The sequence below is a fragment of the Cylas formicarius genome, unplaced genomic scaffold, assembly GCF_029955315.1.
Source record: "Cylas formicarius isolate icCylForm1 unplaced genomic scaffold, icCylForm1.1 PGA_scaffold_8__14_contigs__length_24414737, whole genome shotgun sequence".
In the NCBI taxonomy this organism is placed as follows: Eukaryota; Metazoa; Arthropoda; class Insecta; order Coleoptera; family Brentidae; genus Cylas; species Cylas formicarius.
This window is the reverse complement of record NW_026844361.1, coordinates 2,695,625-2,720,781: the sequence shown is the minus strand read 5'-3', so window position 1 is coordinate 2,720,781 and position 25,157 is coordinate 2,695,625. Positions and strand designations below refer to the sequence as shown.

The 25,157-nt window shown below is 35.3% G+C and overlaps 1 long non-coding RNA gene across 1 annotated transcript; it reads right to left on the bottom strand.

Annotated features, from left to right (window-relative positions):
* Nucleotides 1-9,099: 9,099 nt before the first annotated feature.
* LOC132706691 (uncharacterized) lies at nucleotides 9,100-25,037 on the bottom strand. Its single transcript, XR_009619628.1, has 3 exons — nucleotides 24,927-25,037; nucleotides 17,286-17,418; nucleotides 9,100-9,130 (listed from the first exon to the last, which is right to left on the bottom strand). It is a non-coding gene; the product is annotated as an uncharacterized LOC132706691 (long non-coding RNA).
* Between the last annotated feature and the right edge of the window lie 120 nt (nucleotides 25,038-25,157).

Genomic DNA, 25,157 nt, shown 5'->3' with positions numbered 1-25,157 from the left:
AATATATCGTCTACCACATCCGTCAGAACAGTTTCATAACTATTAACCCGATCTAAACCCTGACTGTTTTGCGGGCGGCATGTCATAACTCTTTAGAAAACCTCTTATCTGGTTTACCATGATTTTTTCCAGACATACTAATAATATACAAATTGAACGCAAATGATTAAACTTGATAGGGCTCTTTATTTTAGGCAAATGTATGAATTTATTCTCTTCATTTGCTTTATTTTACTCTCATTTTTTTTACTCTACTTATTGTAGAATCAGCAACTTTTATATTCTGTTCAAATGTCTTTTGCTTTCTTACCATAACGAACATGCTTACATCTACCTATGGAAAATATTTTTTATAGGGTGGTCACGAATGATCATCAGAAAAATGTTTTTCGAAATTTAAAAAACCCAATTTTTTTAAATGGAACACGCAGTATTTAGCACTTTTATTGAGTTCGGGATTTAATGTACCATTTTATATATATGGCTTTTATTACAAAAGTTGGTAGTTCATAAGTTATGGTCAAGTTTCTGCAACAACTCGTGCATTTCATATTAAACTAACTTAACTTTTATAATATCCTATTGTAACTAAGTTTTTTTAAAACATTAATACAATATAAAATCAGCAAGTAATGCAAGTAAATTGAACTTATTACTAATTAAAAAACATATTCTACATAACCTCTATCTCTGGCAATAATTTCATCTTTCGCAATAGTCTTTCTACCTCTTTTCGAATTTTCATTTTTAAGCCTTGAACACTATTACATCTACTTTTATACACGTTTTTATGCAGCTCCATAAGAAAAAGTTCAGGAGTCTCAAGTCAATCAAGCAATCCAAAATGGAAAACGTTAATTTGAACAGTTTTGAACAGGCACTATGGTATGATATTGCGCACTATCTTGTTAAAAAACAATCCCTTCTTTAATATCGTCCGACCCATTAACGGTTAATGGAAATATGTATATAAGTTCTCCAATAAATTATAATATCTCTCACCATTCAGAACAAAGTCATAAAATACTCTTTGTAACGAACACGTATAGTAGGCCCACCTGGACGTACCATCGTAGGCCCAGACCGCTGTGTCAGTTCTGACGCGAGTGTCAGTCGGTAACGAGTTGATACAGAGATTTTACCGCGTATAACCGTTTAAATTCTGTTTTCATCCCAACAAACTGTTCCTACCCACTTTTATAATAATAAATACTGTTTACTTGTTATTCGATCACCTATAATGCCACACACAAACACTTCTTTTATTTGAGATACAAAAGTATTGAATATTATTTCTATATATAAATAGTTTTTTTTTAATGTAACATTAGGGAACAATAAAGAAGTCTTGCTTGAAAGTTCTGTTGCGATAATTTCTAAACTGGGAAAAATATGAAAGGTTGGTAGTTATTGAATTTGAACGTCATTTGAACACTAGTCTTATATCCAGTAGGTCTCGCGATGTACGTGATGAATTCTCATTGTTTCCTACAAAATATACAGGAGAATTTCTAATTTCTTTTTCGATTATTGACTACCGCTCCACGTCTAAGGTCACGAACAATTCGTGAAAAATGTATTTCGTGGATACCCGCCTCGAAGGATACAACAACCTTATATTCTCTTAAGGCTAACGCTGAACTCTTGCTAAATGCCAAATTGAAATCACACATGTTTACGGGGTTAGAAAACGTGCTTTAAAGAAAACTTAGAATAGCATATTATATATATTTAGTTAGATTTAAAATACACGAATTGTTGCAAGAAATTGGCCATAATTGCTTAACAACCCATTTTTTTAAAATAAAAGCTATACATATTAAATGACAGAATGATACCCCTAACCAAATAAAAGTGCTAAATGCAGGATGTTCTATTAAAAAAAAACGGTTTCTGAAGTAGATAGAGCAAAATTGACTTACATGTCAAGGGTTCGATATTTGAGAAATGGTTAAAACCGCATGGCTATAACTTCACTACCATATAGGGCGTTTTGCAATTTTGCAGAAATATAGGGCATTTTTAGTTTATGTAGGCCGTGCCTAATATGTTCAAAAGGACGTCACATAGGAATTTTTAAAATTATTTAATAAACACTGGAACTTTAAAAAAGATAAGGCCAATTTAAAATAACTTAAGTGAAAAACACGAACCTAAAAAACCTATGGTTAATTTTATATATATTTTTAATATTTTTTGTATTACATACCAAAATTATAGTCATTTTAAAGTAATAAACCAAACATAATAAATATTATAATATAAAAAATCAAAATTTAATTCCAATTGGACACCGCCCTCTTTAATACACTATTTCGTACTGAATGGCTATACTATTCACTAACTCTATAAGTATGATGGAAGCAAACCCTTCTCGAGTGACTTTCTCTAATTCTGGAAAATTTTATCTTTAAATATAAGATCTTTTAAACTAGAAACAAAAGAAAATCTAGAGGAGTTAGATCATACGATCTCGCAAGCCACAGAATATTCCACACAATAAGGCGTTTTACTACAAACCGAAACTCAATTTTAAGTACTCGACGCGCGTTTCGCCAACCAAGTTGGCATCTTCAGGAGAAGATTAAAAGCAAACTTAATAGAACAGATGCTCTCTATATATATGCACATCGGGAAGTGGGAGAGGGAATTACGCACTGTTCACGCAACCAATCAGCGCGTATAATGGGCCAAATGAGATTGGACCTCTGTCCTTGTTCAGTGCCTTATTCCCTCTCTTAACAATTTCTAAGCTTTGGTAGGCATCTAATTTTCTACTATTATTTACATGTTTAACTAATTTAAAATTACTTATGATTATTGTTGAACATATGTTCGACTACACTTGATTTTTCTAATCTACCAAATTTTAAATGAGCCAAATGTTCCTTAAATCTAACATTAATTGATCTTTTGGTTTGCCCTACATATGACTTGTCACAATCGTTAAAACATATTTCATAAATTCCCGACTTTTCAGGGGTATCTAGTTTATCCTTGGGATTACCCAAGAGATTTTTTAATTTTGATCCGGCCTGATAGACACTTCGAAGACCTGCGGCCCTGAAGACTCTATCATGTCCACTTGTATATTGGGGAGAGAAAGGAATTGAGACTACTTTTAAATTTTCCTTATCGATATTATTAACTTATCGATAAAACTATCTTCATAGCCATTGATTCTAGCCACATTTTTTATAAGGCTTCTTTCCACCTCAAACCTTTCTTGATTTAAAGGAAATGTGACAAGTCTATGGACTAGAAAATTAAAACTTGCCATATATATAGAGAGCATCTGTTCTATTAAGTTTAGTTTTAATCTTCTCCTGAAGATGCCAACTTGGTTGGCGAAAGGCGTGTCGAATATGTAAAATTGAGTTTCGGTTTGTGGTAAAACGCGTTATTGTGCGTTAGTACAGTGCCGAAGGTTCCAGTCAAGAGTTTGATTGAACACAGAATATTCCGCAACAGTCAATTCTCGCTCAGACAGTCCAAACAATAGACAATGGGAAATTAATGTTCTCATTGCTTTTTCCGATAAGCCAATAGTAAAATTGTTCCTGCGTCTCCTTCATGTAATTAGTGGAAACTTCAGTTTTTTCAGCATTTGTTGCTTCAGCTAGTGCCCGTTGGATTTTTCGATACTTCTCAAATTATATTCAATTCCCGGATTTCCCATTCTTCTTTTAAGTGGTTTTGATTTTGAATTGGCTTTTTCAAAATTCCGTAATTGGTGAAATTATTTTTTCAAGTTCGAAATATGCGCTTATCTGATTGGTGCCGCTCCAGATATGTATTGATATAAAATTCATTGACTGCCTCTGCGTTTTCGTTTGACAAAATGTAACGCTGTAACATATTTTGGTATATTTTATATTGTTAAACGCTAAAAATTCAATAAAGAGTAAATGTTAGGTCCTTAACTGACATTGACAGGTATATGCACGGAATATTCATAAATAAATAAAAATTGCCATATATTTCCGCCTTTTTTCATCACCAATACGAACAAATCTTTATGGTTGAAAAAGTCTAGACGCGGGAATATTTTTAAGACCAAAACGAACTATGAATATGAATAGGCCACTGCATTTGCCGTTGAAAAAAGGCCGCATCAATGTTTTTATCCCAATTCAAAGTTTCCAAAAACGTTATAGACAATTCAAAAGGGCCGAAAATTGCTCTATATCTCTGTTGCCAGTGCGCCATGCGGTTTTAACAGTTAAATGTTTCTCAAAAATCGTGCCCGTGACATGTAAGTCGATTTTGCTCTACTAGTCTAAGGTCCGAGCTAAAATTTAAAAAAAAAGTATAGTACGCAATACGTTCGGTAAACTTTTTAACTCACTTGTTTATTTCAAACAGTCGCTCCGCTCGTATCAAATAAACTCGTAAATCAAATGCCGTTTACCGCACTTGTTGCATAATATACTATTCTGAATTAAAAAATTCAAAAATATTTTTTTTATTGACATAAGAAAATTTTTTCTCCACCATTTTTGTTTTCACGAAGTAACTCGAATATCTCAACTGAATCGAAATTTGATGAAAGTAAATTCAAACTCTGAAATGTTAGTATTTTTTTTTAATTGTATAGAAACTTTATGCATTATTATTTGAGATCAGACGCCTTTAAACATTAAAATAAAATTATACAACTCCCGGCGATTCTGGTGCTGAATAATTTATTACTGTTATTTGTATGATCACTTATTTCATCTCCGCCAAGCTTTTAAAAACTGTTTTATTACAATGTATTAAAAAATCATCTTATTTACTACAAAACACAGCTCTATAGTTAGTTAATTATTTCCTAGCATTGTATCCTTTTCTGCCACGAGAAGTAGGTACGTGCAGTCTTTCTTTGTCTTGGACTAATCGGAATTTTTTTCATTTAAATGTCTTACAACTAGCATCTATGACCAATTTTTTTAAGGCAACCTTATACTATATTATTATTTAAATTGCTTTTATTTAAAAAAAAACAAATGAGTGGAATTATGGGAATTAGGGACCGAAAAAGGTAAGCTTTCCGTTTCATTTCAATTTTTTTTCATTTTAATTAAAAATATTCTTGAACTTGAACTTGAAAATATCAAGTGATCTTCAGAAACTTATTTTATTTGATAAAATGTTAATTTTATTTAGTGGACACTATAGTGAGGGTCGATCTAAATTCGGATCCTTTCATATATCTAGTTCATATACAAACACTGCAATTACAATCACCCTGTATTTCTATTGCGATTTCTCATATAACACCGTGTCGAATTAATCGTCGGCCGTCGTCCGGCACGCGAGGGGCGGAGAGGTTAAAAATAAAATTCATTCGTTTAAAAAATCATCGATTTAGTGCAAGTCTTCGCGATTGCACCGACGTTCGATGGCGCGGGACTGCGGGACTCGGGGGGAAGCGCAAACAGCGGCCGACCGGCCGAACCAATGGCGGTGCATCATCGGCGGCCGATCCCGCCTTTTATAAATGCGCCTCTTATGTTTTTATTTGTTCTTTTATTAGTGTTTTATGGCCCCTCGCCCCCCCACCCTCTCATGAACCGCCACGAAACTGCACCGATGACGGAGAAGGATTGAGAGAGCGCATTAATTTACAGGCTGAATTAAATTAAGTGTTCATCATTGGTAACTTTGTTATGAGTATAAATGCAAAGTAGGTCAAATTAGTAGTATTTTTCACTCATTACGACGGCGAAAACAGAAAAAAAATTGAATATGTGGTTTGGGCAAAAAACGACGAAAATGTAAACTCCACTTTTCTTTTATTGATTTATTTGAGCGTAAGAATTATGGACATAAAAAAAAAACAGAAGAAACACTGAGAAAACTAATTAGTTTATGATCAATTATTAAAGTTAATTTTTCTACTCCGTCTGTACACACCGATCTAGCGTGCGGGAAGCGTCATTACCATGTCAGTTTCGTTTCCCACGGATCCGAGTCACTTCGGACATTTCCGGGATTTTACCGCACGGGTTTGGGAGCAATCGGATGTTTTCGGAGATTTTACCGCACGCCTTGAATTTTGACGTTTGTCAGTCCTGACGGTTATGTCAGGGAATCGATTCGTGTTTTTTTGCAAAAATGTACGCAAAAGCTAATACACAGAAAAATGTTATGCATACAGTTAAACAGAAACTTTTTTTACAGTTTTTATATTAATATCTTGTTAAAACCAATTGTACCATTGTCCACGTCTCATCAGTACCAACAAAACAAAATTAAAGGTTAAGACTCGGCTTTTTTTGCTAATTCGACCTTAAAAATTTAATTCTCTTAAAAGCTCCATCCTTGGACAATTTCTCTTGCAATTACAGTCTTTTTTTTTTAATAAAACGTAAATAAACAACATAACGTTTTAAAATTGTGTTTATTCCGTTGTTTATAGGACATATTCAATAATACATCTCTTTCTGTCTAACGCACACAGTTAAAAAGAGACAATAGCAGAACCCATCGGAACGATAAACGAATAGGTTTGATAGCAACTAGTAAATATTTTGTTGGAATGGTACGAAATTTTGTAATCCGATAATCCGTTATTATTTTTAATTTGTTAAATTGTGACTCTTCGTGACGGTCGTAGAAAAGATATAGTATGCAACGTTTAGTAAACTCTTTATCTCACTCTTTTATTAAGCACTAGCTCCGCTCGTGCCAAATAAACTCGTGAGTCGAATGCCGTTTACCACACTTGTTGCATAATATACTATTAAGGGGTGTTCAACAACTAAGCGAACAACTACAACTACTAAGCGAATGGCCTTTGATAACGTTCTACCGTATATCTGGTTTATATTTTCTCTTATTGCAACCTTTAAAATGTCAACATGTTAAATAACCCCACAAGTAGAAATCAAGTTGGGTTATATCTGGTGACCTAGGAGGCCAAGGAATAGGCATTTGTAGCAATTCATTTTTTGTTGAAACTGGTTGTCAAAAATTGATATGTGCCTCGGAATTTATGAGCTGTTGCGCCATCTTGTTGGAAATGCAAATTCTGCTTCTTATAAGGTCACGCTCATCTAAAAAACCATCCAGTAAAAATTTGGACCAACAATTCGAAAACCGATTATACCGCACCAAACTTTAAAGCTGAAATGGACTTGTGGACTTGGTGGATCTACTAGCAATAAATTTTCTCTTGACCAATAATGACGAATTTTTATATTATAAATAGCAGAATTTGAAAAATTTGATTGGTCAGTCCACAACATATAACGAAAATTATTTATGTTTTGGAGGCAAAAAGTTCACATATCAATGAGAAAAAAAGTCTTCTCTCTGCATTCCCTGTCAAAAGCGCCTGGTCGGAATTTAAAAGGGCAAAATTTGTGTGCGTTTTTTTTTTTAAATATTTAGACAGTTATAAAGGTTAGAGTTTTTGAATTTTCACGAAATGCTTCAAAATATTCAAGAGCATCAATTTCTCAGTCTTCATTTATTACGTTATTTTTTCGTCTCCTTCATTTGCAAAAACTGTTTCATTATTTTTAAAGATTTGATAAAGGCGTAGAAAAAATTGTTTAAAGAAGGCTGTGCAAGATAATGACACAGTTCATTTATCTCCCTAAATAGCCCTTTTTAAAATATCTCCATCCGAACATTATGGAAACTAAACATTGATAACGATAAAACAAACACAAAATTAATTGAAATAAATGTTCATAATTTCGGATACGATCAACCACATTTTCCGGAGTAGTAGAACGAATTTGATAGACAATATCTTTTATTCTATTCCAATAGTTTGTATAAGTCTGGTCTAAAGAACTCCTAAGTTCGTGAGAAAAGTGTGATGGACATTCATTGTGTTTGTAAAGGAACGTTTTGTAATAAAATCATCAAGTGGCTTCTTAAAAAGTTCAAATAAATTTGGCCATTAACTTTTCTATTAGAAAAAGGTGATTCTATAATCCGATCACACAAAATACCACACAAGATGTGATAATTGACACACAATATTGAGGATTTACTGGCGACCATTAATGCATATTATACAAATTACCTCCGCCATTGCTCGAAAAAGTAACATGTCTTATGATTCTGCGGTCGAATAAGACATTTATAATGCAAAAAACACAATCACAGTGAGAAAATTCAAACGTTAGATAAATCTAACCGTTTACTATTTAAAGCACTAGAGATTTTGACAAGCATCAATTAACTGGTAAATGGTCAAATTTCCCAGTCTAAAAAAGCGAACTATTATTGTTGGGTTTATTTTGCCAGCTTCTTGTCGAGTATCTTGTTTACACTTATTTATTTTTACAATTACAAAAGAAACAAAGCTCAACAATAATACGTTCTTCCACTTCGACGCATGTCTCTTGTCTAACTAATGGATTGTTATGTCTGCATCGCGCAACTGAGATCAATCGGCAGCGCTAATACATGAACAAAAATGCCCTATATTTTCGCCTTTTTTCGTCACAGTTACCAACAAATCTACATAGCTGAAAAGGACTCGGCACGGCCATTTTTTTAAAACCATAGCCAACTATGATTGCCATATAAAATAAAAAGGTTGACTGAGTACGCTATTGTTTTTGCCTTAAAAAATGCCCTAATGCTTTTATCTAAATCCAAAATTTTCACAAATAAAAAAGTTATGGGCAATTTTGTTGGTAGTGAAAATATCGCCATGCCGATTTAGTCCTTAAATGTCTAGTTCAGAAATAGGTTTTTCATGTTAAAATACTCCAACACTGAAAGTGACAAATACAATTTTTGTTTAATAAAAAACCTCTAACGTGGATGTTTTTGAAAATGCAAAATTCGATTAATTGTGATCGAAAGGACCATTGGTTGCACACTACTGTGGGAATCTAAAGTCTAACGTTTAAATCGCCTGGATAATTAATAAAACAAAACACCAGTAAGTTGCGATTTATTGGGGGACGTAGACATATTCAATTTGATTAAAAATGTAACGGCCCGGATTTTTGGGATCTTTGGCCTCCAAAATGACTCGTTCCCCTTTTTCATCAGGAGCAACTACTCTGTTTCTGCATTCCATCGGCATATGAGAACACTTGAAAATCTCGGAAAGTACGTTCTGGCTTCATAAAAATAAGATCTCTTATTACATCCACCTCTTACGGACACATCTCGCCTGAAAGTAGAAGCGCAATTAGAAATCGGTTAAACACTTGTATGACAATCTCAACTATTACACTAACCAATAGGGCGTCCTTCACGATAAATTCGCCTTTGAAATTTTAGTTGCTCCTAATTCAGCGAGCAAAATGGTTCAAAGTAGGCATTTATAATGTCTACTTTGAACTGGGTTATTCATTATATTTTGACACCCACATACAAGGTTAATTTTGAAAGATAAAAAAAAATTGTAAATACGAAAGTTTGAATATTTTTGCTCTATTGTCTTATGCAAAACAAACGACGATTGCAAGCTGTCGAAGTGCAGCAGCATCATTTTTTTTAAATGGAATACCCTAGGCAGCTTAAATAGTAGATCTATTTTTCCTGATTTCCGAAACATATAGTTTATTGACATTTTGATCTAGTCGTTTTGAGATATTTCAGTTTACAATAATATAGTGCGAATAGGCCCAGATAGGATATAAGGCACTTTTACTAAAATAACGCTTTTAAAAAAGTTTGGTTAGTTTTCCAATAATGCCAAAACATAACTTGTGTTCCAACGGGGAGACATAATATGGTCATACGCACATGAGATGGAGATGTTTCGAAAGCGAAGATTTTAAAATTTGCAATTATTATATAACTCGGCGAAACTGGTTCGTTCCGTTTTAAGATTGTAAGTAAAAAATCTGGAAATATGCACAGGACTAATAGTAGTGGGAACCGGAGCAACCAAATCCACAGTTTGTAGAGTTTTTCACCAAAAAAAGCTTTATCCATATCAATTCAATCAATCCAATATCTCTTAAGGCGAGATTCTCTAGCCAGATTGGAATTTGGTCGGTTATGTGGGATCTGGCAAAACGCCAACCCAATGTTTCTAAAAATAATATGGATGCGTGGGATCTAAAAAATCACCATTTGACAACTGAACGTCATTTCCAGCAGGCATTTAAAATAAACCTTTGGTGCAGCATAGTTGATAATTAATATTAGGACTCATCGAACTACCAAGACGGCGAGCAGTACCTTAAATTTTTGCAAACCCTCTTCGTCCATTGTTTGGATGATTTATCTTCAGAATGAACAAGAACAATTGTTTCCATGCAAGACGGCATTCCGACACATTTTTCAAAACATGTTGCAGACTACCTAAGCAATCAATTTTCTTATCATTGGATTGGTCGAGGGAGTCAAACACCTTGGACGTCTAGGAGTCTAGATTCCAATCCCCTTTGATTTCTGTGTTTGGGGATACCTTAAGTCGCTAGTGTATGAAGAAGTAGGTCATACCCTAGATGAATTATGGCACGGGATTAAAAATGCCGCTGAATCATTTCGAAACGAGGAATTATTATTTAAAATCAGTCAGTCGTTCAATAAACGTGTCTATAAATACATCACAGTGAATGGAAATCATTTTGAACATCTATTGCTGAATAGAAATCTTTTTTATATGAATAGTTTTTCTATTTTACCTTAGTTTAAAATTAAATTTGTGGAAAATTGAACTGAGGTGGCTTTTACTTGATGGATATCCATTTATCAAAATAAATAAGAACTAAAAGTTCAGATTTTCACGAAATTATATATTATGACATAACAATTGTTTCGACAACACCGTGTCTTTATCACATTTGATAAAGACACGGTGTTGTCGAAACAATTGTCATGTCAATTTCGTGAAAATCTGAACTTTTAGTTCTTATTTATTTTGAATTAAATTTGTATTTCCATAAAATTGTTTCATTGGCGTTGAAGAGGTATACCTGTTTTGTGTAAAATCTTTATTAAAAATCTGCGTACACTAAGGTGCAAAAAAGTTAGGAAGTATTAAATGCACGAAAAGTACCATACGTATTCACGAAAAACACCAGTTTGCCAAATTTTGCGAAAAATTAGAAATTATTAAAAAAAAATCAAAAGTGAAATTGCACCCTGTATTTCGGTTAGTATCAACTTTTGGGCTAAGGTAATTTTAAACGTTTGCGGCCTTGCCGCTTCTTTGAAAAAGTGGCATCAGCATTGAAATTTTTAATTAGGGCACCATGTATATTATTGCGCAGAAGTATGTAGAGTAACAAAAATAAACAGGAACATAAAAAACATAGCGTGGTGGAATGCAGACATCAAAAAAGAAATTAGAATAAAAAACAAAAATGGAAAAAATATATAGAACTAAAAACAACGACAGCTATCAGGGGTATAAAATACAAACAGGAAAAGTTAAGCAGATACTGAAAGCGAAGAGAAAAACATGGGAAGAGTTTGGAAATTAAATCGAATCGGACCATACCAACCAAAAATTCTTCTACAAAACGCTAAAAAATATGAGGACCAAAGATAATCTCGGAACTATAAAACCAATAAAATACAACGATATAATCGACAGGTGGAGAACATATTTCCAAAGTTTATTGAATAACAGCAATGAAGAAGATGATGAAATTGAACAGGGCACTGGCGACATGGGCACGAACCACTACATAGGGATGGACGAAATAAAATGCGCTCTAAGTAAGCTAAAAAAGGAAAGCTGCTGGACACGATGAGATCACGGGGGAGATGCTGAAAAATATGGGTGAAGTGGGATGTCGAGTGCTAATAAGAATATGCGACTTAGCGTGGCAAGAGGGAAGCATTCCCGACGATTGGAAAATCGGAGTCATTGTGCCAATATTTAAAAAAGGGGATACCAGAGATTGTAGTAACTATAGAGGAATAACATTATTGAGCATACCATCGAAATTATATGAGCGAGTCTTACAAGAAAAAGTCCTGAATCACAACTAGAACAATCTTAAATCGGATTCAGGATAGGAAGAGGCATACACGACCGCATCTTCAAAATAAAGCAATGATAACACTATATTCCGGGATATCATCCGTTCGCTTGTTATATTAACGCCCCGCTCTATCACTGCATATTTTGGAAGTGTATATATATATATATATATATATATATATATATATATATATATATATATATATATATATATATATATATATATATATATATATATATATATATATATATATATATATATATATATATATATATATATATATATATATATATATATATATATATATATATATATATATATATATATATATATATATATATATATATATATATATATATATATATATATATATATATATATATATATATATATATATATATATATATATATATATATATATATATATATATATATATATATATATATATATATATATATATATATATATTCTCACGTATTGATTCACGGATGGAAAAATGTGATGACACTATATTCCGGGATATCATCCGTTCGCTCGTTGAACTCCGACTGGAATCCTGCATCCGACTGGAATCCTGCAAATCTTGCATCCGACTGGAATCCTGCAGACGTTTCGCCAAAATCTCACTTGGCATCTTCAATGCTCGCGTTCCGAAAACACTTCGAACACGAGTGTTCGAAGTGTTTTCGGAACGCGAGCATTGAAGATGCCAAGTGAGATTTTGGCGAAACGTCTGCAGGATTCCAGTCGGATGCAAGATTTGCAGGATTCCAGTCGGATGCAGGATTCCAGTCGGAGTTCAACGAGCGAACGGATGATATCCCGGAATATAGTGTCATCATATATATATATATATATATATATATATATATATATATATATATATATATATATATATATATATATATATATATATATATATATATATATATATATATATATATATATATATATATATATATATATATATATATATATATATATATATATATATATATATATATATATATATACATATATTCGAACACTCGTGTTTTCGGAGCGCGAAAGACAAAGGAAGGTTATTCAGCTATGTAACTTGAATTTTCTCATAAATTGCCGCAACCAGAATTTGCTGCTAACGTTTACAAGGTTGTCTTACCACACACGGAGCACAAAGACTCAAGCTATCCTGGACAAAGCTGCTAAGGCCCTATTTCAACAAAAATGAAAATATTGTGCAAAATTTGAGGAAATTTTGAATCAAGCAATATACAAACCGGTCACCAGAGATCAGACGACCTATTTGGAATAAAACAACTCAACAAGTCCAAAATTCTCGAGTCATCAATAAAAGAGGATACAAAAAAGAAACTTATACCAAGGGAAAAATCGAGCCATTGTCCAAAGATACATAAGGACGGGATTCCCCTGCGTCCAATCGTGAGCGCCTTTAACTCGCCAGTATGCAAGCTGGAGAAACATTTAGCCAGTGCACTGCAACCCATAGTGGAAAAGGCAGAATCCTATGTCAAAAATTTAGAAAATTTTACTCAGATTTTAGGGTCGGTCAGGATGGACAAGGACGATATTATGGCAAGCTTCGATGTCAAATCCCTATATCCGAGCATTCCAGTGGAGGAGGCAGTCCTGCTTATAGAAGAGAACGAAGATCTTCCGCCGTATATAACGGATCTGTCAACACACTGCCCGGAAAATGCTTACTTTACGTACAATGGGAAAATATATCGACAAGTGGATGGAGCAGCAATGGGATCATCTCTATCCCCTGTGATTGCTAACCTCTTCATGATTTACTTCGAAAAGAAATCAATAGAGGCAAATCTGAGGCCAAACTTCAGGGGGTTGCATTGTCCATACATAATCAACAAATTAGCATTAGAATATTGGTTTCCTTCCATATTGAACCGATTTTATAGACAAAATTTGCAAATTTGGTGTGTGTGTGTGTGTGTGTGTTTTTTTTTAAAGAGGGGGGAATCCTTTTTACGGATTCCAGGGATAGATGTTTCGCCTGGATATGTGAGACTCGACACTGCGTTATATTAAAACTCGGCTCTAGTGCCCCTACTTACTAAACCCTAAAACCTCTTGTCTTCTATCCTCTCATCCCCCGCGGACCCGCCATTTAGGCATTACATCGCAGAGGGAAGAATTAGCTGCTGCTCTTCCTTCTGGTAGCTAAGATTTTATATCTTCTTCTTTATTCTAGTGGACGACATTTGTTCTTCTCCTTTCAATGGAACGCAGTTCCGTAAGGACTTCCGTGACAAACGAATTAATAGCGTTGCAGGCAGCTTCTGATGACAGCATTGCTGCTACTATTGTCTCTGGTTGAAGTTCGTCTCCAGCCCGTCTCGTTGTGGATCAAATCGTGGGCACTCAAACAAGACGTGCTCCGCGTCTTCACTGATTCCTGGGCAGGACGGGCATTCTGGTGAATCATCATGCTTGAAGCGATGAAGATACGTCCGAAAGCATCCATGTCCTGATATTATCTGCGCCAGATAATAGTTGGCCTCGCCATGATTCCGGTTCAGCCAAACGTCGATCTTTGGTAACAGACGGTATGTCCATCTTCTGTTTGTTGCGGCATCCCATTGCGATTGTCATCGTGTGATGCTGTTCTGCCGTTCTTCAGCTCTAAGTTCCTCGGTACTTAGTGTGGTTGACCTCTTTCGTTGGTAAAAGTTCCGTCTTTCCTCAGCTAGAATTCTGAGTGGCAAAGTTCCGGAAATGACACACACTGCTTCCTCCGATATAGTGCGGAAGGCGCTGGCTACTCTTACAGCACTTAGACGATATACTGGTCCAACCTTTCTCCATGACTCTTGCAGTTCCAACGCATCTGCCCAAATGGATATTCCATAAGTAAGCACCAATGTGACAACTGATGATAGTAGTAGTCTTCTGCTCTGCTTTGGGAGGCCGACGCGCGCGCGCGCGTGTGTGTGTGTGTGTGTGGGTGCGCGCGCGCGTCGGTTTATGTTGACTCGAACTAGCTAATGTTTCGCCAATTGTCCTGTTGCCTTCTTCAGAGCTTGACTGAACCTGGCTTGCATTTTACTCTGTACCTACTTTTATATTGTTTGAGGGGGATTAAGATTGTTAGGTTGCCGAAGCCGGTTATACAATTTTATTCGATAAAACTAAAATTCTTGCATGTAATCAATTTTTCTACCAACGAAAAATCCGAGAGTCTATAGAAATCTATAAACAACCTAACAATCCTAACCGCGATTCAGGTCTCTACCTGTCAACAAGATGGAAATCAGTCATCCGAGACGGTGTTTATGCCCCTGATTCTCCGCTGCCTCAAACAATATAAAAAAAAGTACAGAGTAAAATGCAAGCCAGGTTCAGTCAAGCTCTGAAGAAGGCAACTGGACAATTGGCGAAACGTTAGCTAGTTCGAGTCAACATAAACCGACGCAGGAGGAATCCACAAGTTTTATAAAACGTACTTTATCATCCTTTAACAAGTAAAACATATTTAAACTAAATTTCCCTTGAAATCCCATTTCTTTTGTGGAATCAAGATTGTCGATAAACCAAAATTGTTAATTCCTTTTGAATGCGGACCAACAATATTTGACAAAAAGACACTATGTTAGCAAAATCATCAACACTCGGAGCCTGAACTTTGGTAAATTTAAATGGAGGCATCTCGTGGTGTACTACCATTTCTTCGGTTAAAGTAACATATTTTGGTAAAGATTGAGATTTTCTTAATTCTTGCGAATTTTCTCTTATTCATGTGTTGTAAATTAAGATACGTTTTATTAAAGGTTCTGGCTATAATGCAGTTGCATCGTCTACGCATAAACAAATTCCTTGTAGCAGTATCACAGTACTGGTTTTTATTCCATTTACAACCGATTTTATCGACAAAATTTTATTGAACTGTCAAACGGAAAATGAATTTTTGACAGAACTTTCCACAAGAAATGCTATTTACAAATCTTCTGAATTCTTCCTGCGTCGGTTGTTTCTAAATGAACTTACCGACGTTTCGCCCATCATCGTGTTGACTTCTTCAGAGCAGTTTCTGTTTTAGCTCTGAAGAATCTAACGGGATGATTCGCGAAACGTCGGCAAGTTTGATGAAGAATTAATCCAGAAGATTTGTAAATAGTGTTGAAATACGTTTTACTGGAGAAGCAGCGTTGCCGTAGCTCAGTAATCAATATGCCTAAGCGGCATTGTGTTTTAAAAAAGCCGTTTCCTGGCTTTTTGTTTTTGAAATAGGAAAATTGTAACTGTCGACCCAGTTTGCGATACTATTTAAATAAAATTATCCCATCGTTTACAGTTTTTCATTTGAGGCTAATTACAATAAATTACAAACATATAATATAAAATTAAATAATGAACTACCGCCACACCCTCTACATAATAACGGATTGTAGCCCTGGATCTTTTGTTCACAAATTTTTGCAGTGGAGTAAATGGTTTTCTAGAAAATATTTATTTGCTGAAACTATTCAAACCTCTAAATAGTAAACTAAGTCATCGCGTTTAGATTGAGCGCGAGATATAGCGATTTATATTTTTTCAAATATCCCGAGAAGCGTGTTTAATAGATAAAAATAGTAAATTTTGATTTACGGCAAATTATTTATTTCCGAAAAGAATATTGTTCAGAGTATTTTAGATATTTGTGAATATTTGAAAAACTCTGTATATAATCGAAAAACTGCTTATAACAAAAATTATAGTACCTGGTCTCCCGAAATTCCTAGCTCAAGAATAACGCCCATCGGGTTGGTAGTTTTCTAGACAACTTTATTTTTTTTGGAAGCCAAATCACAACAATCAGTTCCATCACGGAGCTAAGTCCCATATACGTGGCGAATTTCAAATCTGTTACATTTATCGTGTTTGGAAGCAATGTCCAAATTGATCTGAGGTAGCTTTTAGTTAATGAAAATCCATTTATCAAAATAAATAAGAACTAAAGGTTCAGATTTTGTGTGACATTTGATAAGGACACGGTGTTTTCGAAACAATTTTCATGTAAAAATATATAATTTCGTGAAAATCTGAACTTTTAGTTCGTATTGGTTTTAAATTTCAATGTCCAAATAGTTGAAACTCGAAAAAAAATAGATGTCCGCCGCGGTCCGACTGTTGCCAGGCGCAAAATTTGAATTTTTTTATTGGCTTACGGCCGTTGTTTATGAAAAGGTATCTCAGCCCTATTTTAACTTGTCAATGTTGGACCAACGAAGATTGCTTGCCTTGTGCTATATGTCTTGTCTTCCTTTATCGTGGTTAGTTCTCTCAGGGCCGAGTTAAGTTAATTTAAAATTACTAAGAATAACGGACCACTTCCTAAGTAGGACATAAAAACATATTTTTTATGCTAGCATATTTACATGTTAGTCAGGCTGATGAAATACTTTGCGCTAAAAATGTAAACGCCTGCCTCATCTTGAGTCTTCACCAATTTAAAGCCATATTTGCTTATGTATAATTGCGATTCAGCATGTTGGAGATAATATCCTCTGCCTGCAACGTATCAACCAAAGTAGTAAATTTTTAACAATTTTACGATTACATTCGATTCATATGTACAGGGTGAGTCAAAAGACTAAAGGTTGGTCGCAAGAGTTATAAGAAAAATGGTGAATGGCAAAGTTGTAAAGATTGTGAACAATTTAAAATTATTTTAAAATGTACACTGTGTCTCAATAAAGAGTGGCGAATAAAACATGTTTTTTTTTTGAAAACGGAACACTCTATTTTTAAAATTTGTTTTAAATTCGTTGTTAAAAAATACTAGCACTTGCAAAAAAATTGCGATAAAACCATTATTTTTAAAGGTATGCTGACCAAGAGTTGGATATTGGCCTAGTAATCTCAATTCGTAGTAGAATTTCACTTATGTGGTAATTTGAAGCTAGAAAATTTTCAGGTTGAATAGAAAACTCTGCTGACCAAGAGTTGGATATTGGCCTAGGAACCTGAATTCGTAGCAGAATTTTTTTTTGAATTGCAGAACACGCAGAGAGACGCATAGTACCTCTTTCAATCACTAGTGCTAGTTATTTCGATCGTGCAGTGGATACTGTTGGAATACAATACTTTGCGTGTTAGGTACATTTATTTGTATAAGTAATATGCAATACATATTGCGTTTACGTCTCTTTATCTTTGCCTCTCAGTACCGTAGGTATTGGTTTCACTTGCTCTCTGTACTTGACTGTCGTGTGCGCGTCATGTAAAAATGTGTGTTGTAACTTCTGTATAATAAACGGCCGGTTATTTTGTACGTACTTATTTTATTGGCAAACGTTGATACAAGTAACGAATTCCGCTTGTGCTTATCGCCCTGCAACAGGTTATGGGCCCAGGGCTTTGAACTATTGCCTTGCCGAATTTTTTTGTCGTTCTTTGTGTCGTTTATTCAAAATGGTTGCCGATGTAGGTTCCGCATTTTCTGCGATCGAAAAATTAAAAGGTCGAGAGAATTATAGCGATTGGCGATTTCAAATCACTGCTCTGTTGAAACATGATGGTCTTTGGGAATGTGTGACGGGGCAGATGGTTACTTTCGCGACTACTGACGAAACTCCAACAGCGGTTGCAGCACGCCGGGAGGCAGCACGTAAGGAAGAAAAAGCGTTATCCAAAATAATTCTTTCCTTGGACAAGTCAACGTACCCGCACGTGATGCAGGCGAAAACATCGATAGAAGCTTGGAAGGCTCTTGAAAAAGCCTTTGAAGACAAGGGACTTCATCGACGTCTGCGCCTTTTGAGGAATCTGTGTTCCATTAAGTTGAGTAATTATGATACAATCGAGGATTATGTTAATGAAATTATGTCTCTCTCGCAACAACTTAATTCGATAGGTAGACCTATTGATGATGAGTTTTTAGGTGTTGTTATGCTCCAAGGGCTCACTGAAGATTATGAACCGATGGTGATGGCACTTGAAAGTTCTGGAACTGACATAATCTCAGATTTTGTAAAGACCAAGCTCCTGCAAGATAAAAAATGGCAGAATGGTAAATGCTCAAATGGAGACACAGCACTGATATCAAAAACAGGTAAAAGGACTCCTTGGTGCTGGAGATGTCGCTCGAAGGGGCACTATAAAAATCAGTGTACCCAGAAACAATATAACCATCAAAATAACTTTCCTCATGCAAAAGTTAAAAACATGAATAGCAACTAAACTTTGTTTGCGGCTTTTAACATAAATGAAAGACATATTATACCAAATGTATGGTATATTGATAGTGGAGCTACTTCTCATATGCATTGTTACCTGTGCTGCCTGACAAAAATAAAGGACAGGAAATTATAGTTGCTGACAATGCTAGATTGTCTGTTGCCGGAACGGGAGATGCAGTTGTCAAGTTGCAGTAAAATGGCAGCGAAAGACGCATTTCAGATATAAAATATGTTCCTAACCTGGCTGTGAATTTATTAAGTGTTAATTCACTAATTTCAAAGGGTTTTAGTGTATCTTTTGATTCGCAGGGTTGCCGAATATTTAATTGCAAAGAATTCACCAACAGGGAAGAGTTGATAGCAACAGCAAGTAATGTGGATGGTTTGTACAGACTTGATACAATACCAGAAAGTGACATCTGTGCAAATACTGCAGAAGTCATATAATCGCAAATGCTGTGGCACAAAAGGTTAGGTCATCTTAATCATTTTAGCATGAAGTTGTTAAAAGAAGGTTTGGCCTCAGGAATTAGCTATTGTGATACTCAACCTTCATCCTTGTGTGAAAGTTGCATTAAAGGTAAGCATTCGAAGAAACCGTTCCCCAAAAATAAAAGTAATGGGGTGGCTGCGAATAAATTAGACTTAATCCACTCAGATGTAATGGGACCTAACGAAATAAAGTCCTGGAGTGGTGTTAGATATATTTTTACACTAATTGACGATAACACAAGAATAGTTTGCTGTTATTTTCTCAAAAGTAAAGATGAAGTTGCAGATTGCTTTAAAGAGTTTTGTGTTCGAGTCGGAAATGAAACAGAAAGAAAAATAAAAATATTACGAACTGATAATGGTGGTGAATACTGCAATCAGAATTTGGACAAGTTTTTAAAACAAAGAGGTATAAAACATGAGGTGACTGTTCCTTATACACCGGAACAAAATGGTGTAACCGAACGTTACAACCGCACAATAATGGATAAGGTGCGCTCAATGATGTTTGATACAAATTGTCCAAGCCAGATGTGGGCGGAGGCGGCGAACACGGCTGTCTATCTTATAAATAGATCACCAACTAAAAGGATCAAGGGAGAAACTCCGGAGGAAAGATGGACAGGCAAGAAGGTTGATCTTGGTCACCTTAGAGTGTTTGGCTGTACAGCCTTTGTTCGTGTCCCTGATGGAAAACGAGGGAAACTGGAACAGAAAAGCAAGGAATATATATTTGTTGGCTATTCTGATGTAACTGCAGGATATAGATTAATTGACCCCATTACTCACAAACTTCGAATTGCAAGAGATGTGATATTTTTGGAACAGAAAACTGTGAGTTTAGAACATCAAGCAAGTTCTCAGAACATCGGCGTTATTACCATGCCACTGGAGGGTGCAGAAGTTGGAATGGACCACAAAAATGGTAATGTAGAACTTCTTCGGCTAATGATGCGGCAAGTGATGTTTCAGAGAGCGAACCTTTTGAAGATGCAGAGAGAACTCTAGTTGACAAAGAAGACAGTTCTTGAGCAAGTTCCCCAGAAAAATTGGAGGAAAATGGTGTACCGTCTGATGACGGGACAGTTGCTGTGCTTGGACAAACAGGTGCTATGGAAGGGCGAATGAGTGATGTGCAACAGGCTCCTGATAGTGATGGGAATGTTACTGAGGACCGAAGGTACCCAAAAAGAATCTCTCGTAAGCCGACGTTTTTTAACGAATATATTTTGACCGACTCATCTGATTCAGATATTGATTTTGCTATGTTATCTTTAAATGTAGAGTCAGAGCCAGACTGTTTCCGGAGCATTGTCTGCACCAAAAAAAGATCAATGGATTCTAGCTATCCAAAGGGAGCTTAATGCTTTTAGATAGAATAATGCTTGGGAATTAGTTGACAGGCCTGCTAACACCAATATTGTTAGAAATAAGTGGGTGTTTAAAATCAAAAGAGATCAGAGCGGCCAAATTGCAACATATAGAGCTCGTTTGGTGGCAAAGGGGTTTACTCAAAAATATGGAGTTGATTATACTGAAACTTTTTCCCCTGTTGTCCGTTTTTTTAGTTTGAGACTTTTGTTTGCAATGGCAGCTGAATTGAATCTTGAAGCTGATCATCTTGACGTTGAAATTGCATTCCTTAATTTTGACCTGAATGAAACAATATATATGTGTCAACCTGATGGCTTCGAGGAGCCTGGGTTAGAAAATAAAGTTTGTTTGTTAAATAAAGCTATTTATGGACTCAAGCAATCATCTCGTTTTTGGTATGAAAAAGCCAGTAGAGTTTTGCAAAAATTAAACTTTGTGCAGTCTGAGATTGAACCCTGTTTGTATTTTAAAGGTACAGATAACTCCATTGTCATCGTGGCTTTGTATGTTGACGATTTTTGTTCTTGTCAAGTCATACTATGGTTATGTATATTGTTTAACCAGTGGACCAATATCGTGGGAAAGCAGGAAACAAAAGATTTTAGCTCTCAGCTCAACAGAGGCAGAATATATAGGTATGTGTGAAGCTACAAAAGAGGCATTGTATTTAAAATCTTTGATTGATGAGCTCTTCACTACTAATAGTGAGTGTCAATTTTTAAATGTATCACAGGCATGTAGAGTATATAATGACAATCAAAGTGCCATAAAATTAGCCCAAAATCAAATATTTCACAAGCGTACAAAACATATACATGTGAAATACCATTTCTTACGAGAAAAAGTTAGAGATGGTAGTGTTACTTTTCTATACATGTCAACTAATGACTTGGTAGCCGACTTACTTACAAAAGGTCTGGCTAGTAATAAACACTTATATTTATGTGGTAAACTAAGCTTGCAGTGATTTAGCTGTAATTTAACTTAAAATGGGACTAAAATGTGGTATCTTATTGTACTCGCCTATGTAACGCAAATATTGAGGGAGAATGTTGGAATACAATACTTTGCGTGTTAGGTACATTTATTTGTATAAGTAATATGCAATACATATTGCGTTTACGTCTCTTTATCTTTGCCTCTCAGTACCGTAGGTATTGGTTTCACTTGCTCTCTGTATTTGACTGTCGTGTGCGCGTCATGTAAAAATGTGTGTTGTAACTTCTGTATAATAAACGGCCGGTTATTTTGTACGTACTTATTTTATTGGCAAACGTTGATACAAGTAATGAATTCCGCTTGTGCTTATCGCCCTGCAACAGATACTACAGTGCAATAAACAACAGGTCATAATATATTGAAGGGCAGAGACAAGCATCCTACCTCTTTCACTAGTGTTAGGTATTTCGATCGTGCAACGGATGCTAAGGGCAGAGACACTCGAAGTATCCTGTCGCAAATAATCACACAGGCAGTGAAGGGCAGAGATATGCGACAGTGGAATAAATAAGTTAGGCCAATAAAATGAAAACATCATGAAATGCAACTACTGTATACTCGAATGCACGGTTAACCGAGAAATGCCGGAAAGATATTTCTTAAAATGTCACTGCACCCCAAAACCATGTTTATTATGAATGACGCCCGTCTTCTAATCGATATTCTGACAGAGCGAGGGGCGAGAAATGCGTTTTTTTAAGAAAACATCTGGCTCACAAGTGGTTGCTTATTGCGTCGTATGTACAAAAATTTTATAGGGTAGCTTAAAAAATATATGCGTCTTACAATATGTACATATTTATTCCGCTGTCAGAATTCTTTATTGATAAAAGGGTATTCGTTTAAGGAGACTATTTATTAAGAAGTGAGTATTTGAAACATTAGTAATAACAACTAAATAAAGCGAATTAAATTACAACTCAAAGCAAATTAGGTGTTTGCCGGTGAGGCAGAAAAAAAGAAGTCGCTTAGAATTTAAAATGTAGACGAGGAACTACCGGATCGTATTCCACTATAATAACGGATCTAAGGTGTTACATGCCCTTCCTTACATTCAAAACATGACCACATATCAACAGTTCTGAAGAATGTAACGTCAACACCAGATTTACCACTAGTCCAAAAATTTCTCAACATCTTCGATCCATCAAAGACAAATTTCATTTGGGATGCCAGGGCTTTACAACATTCCATACATATGCGGTAAAGAATACATTGGAGAGACCGGACGAAAAATATCAACTAGGTTCAAAGAACATGAAAGAGCCTTAAGGCTAAGACAAATAAACTCATCGGCAGTTGCCGAATACAATCATGAAGTCGGAGGTCAAATTTTATTCGATAAACTAAAATTCTTGCATGTAATCGGTTCTTCTACCAACGAAAAATCCGAGAGTCGATAGAAATCTTTAAGCAACCTAACAATCTCAACCGCGACTCAGGTCTGTACCTGTCACGAATATAGGAATCAGTTAGCAGAGACGATGGTGATGCCCCTCATTTAGCTCCTCCCACCTCAAGCAATATAAAAGCAGGTATAGAGTAAAATGCGAGTCAATTTTAGTTGAGCACTGAAAATGCCAATAGGATGATTAGCGAAACGTTTGCTAGTTCGACTCAACAAAAACCGACGCAGGAGGAATCCAGAAGTTTTACAAAAAGTATAGTACAAATATGTATAATAGGTAGAAATTGTCTTAAAATTCCTTCAGGTGGTAATTTTTTTTTCTTCCTTTCTCTGTAACTACATTCGGACCGGGTTAAACAGAGGGTCTTGCAGCTTCAGCAGAAACTTTATTGATTGCACTGAATAAATAAATCAAATTAATAAGTAAAAACTGCTTTGATCAAACGGAGTGTTTTTAACTTAGTTGTCAGTACTTCTGTTGTCGCTTCAATAGCCTTTCAATTTCATGGGGTTCAAAATAAAGCTCACACACCATAAGATGAGAAAGTTTTTAACTTGCTTGGTATTTGGTTTCTAAATTACTCTACATTTATCGAAAACTATTTCGGTAAGGCTCGCCTTTATGTTTTGGTTAGAACAAACCATACAGCTATTAGATAATATAGTGACCCTGCTACGGTAAAAATTCATGCGCCTCGGATAGAGAAGGGACTGATTCCTCGCGCATGTCCGTACATTTCGCCCACAAACATGCACTTTGTACCATTTTCATTCTAAACGGTGATTTCCACTCACTTAACTCGTCTTATCAGAACATTTAACGAGAACTAGGCAAATTTTGAAAAGAATGAAATTTCGCGCATGCGTATGTTGCGGACCTTCTCAATTTTTTTCAACAACCGACGCAGGAGGAATGCAGAAGTTTTGTAAACAGTATTACAAGAGCCTGTGGAAGTTTCTTTAAAAAATTGATAATAGGAAGTACTTATTGCCTACTTTTACTATACTTTTACTTTACTATTTACATAATTTCTTTACTTTACTACCTAGTTTACTTTCTGGTTGGAACAGCATCGTACTTTAAACTAATTTTTTTTTGAATTATACTCAACAATGTGACACCTATTATTTTAAACCACAATGGGAATCACTCTCCGGCAGCGACAAATCCCCACTTGTGTGGGCACGTTCTTATAAGCCAACAATAAAATCGACAAATTGGAAATCGGTCTGGTTTCCGATTCGTCGAGATTATCGACGGCTTCTGCTGCTGAATCGGCTTATTTGACTAGTCGGAATTTGTGTGAAAGAATCAATTTCATTGTAGTGGACCCTGCGGTGGTACCGGTACCGGTACCGGCGTCTGCTTTATCGGTGTGTGTGTGAAAGCGGCCTAATAATGTTTACAACTTTTTTTGTATATAACATTGACTCACCCTGTACTCCAAACATATTTTATCCAGTTGAAAAAAGTATAAAAGTGCAGCCACCTTTTATGTAGTGTTTTTAAAAATTAATCACTGTGGTAAAAGAAGCTTAGCTGTACTGAAAATTGCACAACTTACCGCTGCAAAATGCGGGTAAAAGCAGAGCACAAATAATTAAACACAAGTTCATTTTTGTGTGAAATATGGATCGATATAACCAAACGAAGAAAAGCGTTGGCAGCTATTTATACATGTTTTAAATAACGAAATAATAAAAAAAAAACAGTAATTTTTGATATGGTGCGTAGGTAATTTAGCAACCAATAGATAAACGGATAGATGGTTAGCCAACTTAAATTGGTACGTAAT